This window comes from Argopecten irradians, chromosome 5 (assembly GCF_041381155.1).
Source record: "Argopecten irradians isolate NY chromosome 5, Ai_NY, whole genome shotgun sequence".
NCBI classification, from domain to species: Eukaryota; Metazoa; Mollusca; class Bivalvia; order Pectinida; family Pectinidae; genus Argopecten; species Argopecten irradians.
The window spans coordinates 5,306,132-5,309,688 of NC_091138.1; the positions used below are offsets into that span (position 1 = coordinate 5,306,132).

Sequence of the window (3,557 nt, forward strand, 5' to 3'; positions counted from 1 at the left end):
GATTGTCCTTCCCCAATGAAGTTTCACACCAAATATGGATGAAATCCATCCAAGGATGAAGGAGGAGTAGGATTTTAAAGCTTAAAATAAGAAAATTTGCCCTTTTGGTGCCCAACCCCTCAGCCCCTAGGGGTCGGACCAGGCTCATTTATATAAAATATGATTGTCCTTCCTTAATGATGCTTCAAACCAAATATGGATGAAATCCATCAAAGGATGAAGGAGGAGTAGGCTTTTGTATAAATAGTCTTACGCACGACGCACGGCGGACGGCGGACGGCGCACGACGACGGACGAAACACGATGACAATAGGTCATCCTAACCTTCGGTCAGATGACCTAAAAATCCTGTCTTCAGGGAACATCCATTCAACATGCTGTGTATGTAAGAGAAGGGGTGTTAAATTGATAACTGTTTTTGCAGAATGTAGATAAGAACTTTTTGTAGAAAAAGGTCATTTATTGCATGCAGGATCGAGATGTTGTCCATGCCATGTCAACAACAGTGAACATTTTTGTGAAAGTGCACTTGAAACAGTCATTCAAGTAAATGACTGGAATGACTCCACAACATTTTTCAACAAAAGTGAAATTAATTCTTAATACAGAATGTTAGGGATGTCACATTAAGAAGTGAACAATACATAATTGATTTTGATTCAGAAAGTGGCCTGAACAATTCTGACTACCTTTCACTAACTGGAATTTCAAAACATGACTTCAATGATATTTGTTCTCATGTATCTGACATGCGCTGTACAAAAAAACAGAACGACTCGCATGGCTGTGGCACTCTTACTTTTGAAGTTAAGGACAGGAATGTCAAATAGACTGTTGTCAACACTATTTTATATTGAGAAATCAAGTGTCCAGAGAGCAGTCTCATCAGCCAGGGTATCTTTGAATGCTAACTTCATACCTAATTATGTGGGATTTGAACATATAAACCGGGATGATATTATCAACAAACACACCAGACCTCTTGCACAGGAACTATTTGGTGATATCATACACAGTAACGCAATTCTGGTCGTCGATGGAACATATATCTTCATTCAAAAAAGTCACAACTTTAAATTCCAACGACGATCCTATGGCCTTCACAAGAACAGACCCCTTGTAAAGCCAATGATGATTGTATCGACGACTGGATACATCATTTCTGCCCTTGGCCCCTACCATGCTGATGTAAAAAATAATGATCAAAGTATTATCAAGCATAACATTAACTTCAATATGGAAAACACGCGGGAGTGGCTGCAAGAGGAGGATGTTCTTATTGTTGACAGAGGTTTTCGAGATTCGGTTGAATTTCTTAGCGCGATAGGTATTGAATCTCACATGCCAGCATTTCTTCCAAAAGGACAGAAACAACATTCTTCCGAAGAGGCATGTTTAAAATTCATTACAATTCAAGTACACTTTAGCAATGTGTAATTATAATGTTTTAAAGCAATAATGCTGTCATAATTTACACATGCAGTGTACTTTGGTGCATTATATATCTTAAGCATAAAGTAAAACATATTGATAATAAGATTGATTTTTGGGGTCACTTGTTCAACACATTAAAACAGGTCCTCAAACTCTGGTTCATGAGTTTGAAACCGACATGAACATGGTGTATTTGTCGAATACTGAATAGGTAGAGGGTTTTTATCCAGATACTCCGGCTTTCCACCCTTCAGAACTTTTTGAGAAATAGCGGTAACAATCTTAAAGTATCAAAATCCAATGTGACACCATGTCGGCCATCATGTCTACCGATCGGTCCCAAAATGCAATATGGCACCATGTCGGCCATCATGTCTACCGATCGGTCCTAAAATGCAATATGGCACCATGTCGGCCATCATGTCTACCGATCGGTCCCAAAATCCAATATTGCGCCATGTCGGCCATCATGTCTACCGATCGGTCCCAAAATCCAATATGGCACCATGTCGACCATCATGTCTACCGATCGGTCCTAAAATGCAATATGGCACCATGTCTACCGATCGGTCCCAAAATCCAATATGGCACCATGTTGGCCATCATGTCTACCGATCGGTCCCAAAATCTAATATGGCACCATGTCGGCCATCATGTCTACCGATTGGTCCCAAAATCCAATATGGTACCATGTCGGCCATCATGTCTACCAATCGGTCCCAAAATGCAATATGGCACCATGTCGGCCATCATGTCTACCGATCGGTCTCAAAATCCAATATGGCACCATGTCGGCCATCATGTCTACCGATCGGTCCCAAAATCCAATATGGCACCATGTCGGCCATCATGTCTACCGATCGGTCCCAAAATCCAATATGGCACCATGTCGGCCATCATGTCTACCGACCGGTCCCAAAATCCAATATGGCACCATGTCGGCCATCATGTCTACCGATCGGTCCCAAAACCCAATATGGCACCATGTCGACCATCATGATTACTGATCGGTCCCAAAATCCAATATGGCACCATGTCGGCCATCATGTCTACCGATCGGTCCCAAAATTCAATATGGCACCATGTCGGCCATCATGTCTACCGATCGGTCCCAAAATGCAATATGGCACCATGTCGGCCATCATGTCTACTGATCGGTCCCAAAATTCAATATGGCGCCATGTCGGCCATCATGTCTACCGATCGGTCTCAAAATCCAATATGGCACCATGTCGGCCATCATGTCTACCGATCGGTCTCAAAATCCAATATGGCACCATGTCGGCCATCATGTCTACCGATCAGTCCTAAAATGCAATATGGCACCATGTCGGCCATCATGTCTACCGATCGGTCCTAAAATGCAATATGGCACCATGTCGGCCATCATGTCTACCGATCGGTCCTAAAATGCAATATGGCACCATGTCGGCCATCATGTCTACCGATCGGTCCTAAAATGCAATATGGCACCATGTCGGCCATCATGTCTACCGATCGGTCCTAAAATGCAATATGGCACCATGTCGGCCATCATGTCTACCGATCGGTCCTAAAATGCAATATGGCACCATGTTGGCCATCATGTCTACCGATCGGTCCTAAAATGCAATATGGCACCATGTCGGCCATCATGTCTACCGATCGGTCTCAAAATGCAATATGGCACCATGTCGGCCATCATGTCTACCGATCGGTCCTAAAATGCAATATGGCACCATGTTGGCCATCATGTCTACCGATCGGTCCCAAAATCCAATATGGCACCATGTTGGCCATCATGTCTACCGATCGGTCCCAAAATCCAATATGGCACCATGTCGGCCATCATGTCTACCGATTGGTCCCAAAATCCAATATGGTACCATGTCGGCCATCATGTCTACCAATCGGTCCCAAAATGCAATATGGCACCATGTCGGCCATCATGTCTACCGATCGGTCTCAAAATCCAATATGGCACCATGTCGGCCATCATGTCTACCGATCGGTCCCAAAATCCAATATGGCACCATGTCGGCCATCATGTCTACCGATCGGTCCCAAAATCCAATATGGCACCATGTCGGCCATCATGTCTACCGACCGGTCCCAAAATCCAATATGGCACCATGTCGGCCATC

At 43.8% G+C, this 3,557-nt stretch overlaps 1 pseudogene; it reads left to right on the forward strand.

Annotated features, from left to right (window-relative positions):
- Positions 1–303: 303 nt before the first annotated feature.
- Positions 304–1,437, forward strand: LOC138324225 (uncharacterized; annotated as a pseudogene).
- The last annotated feature ends 2,120 nt before the right edge of the window (positions 1,438–3,557 follow it).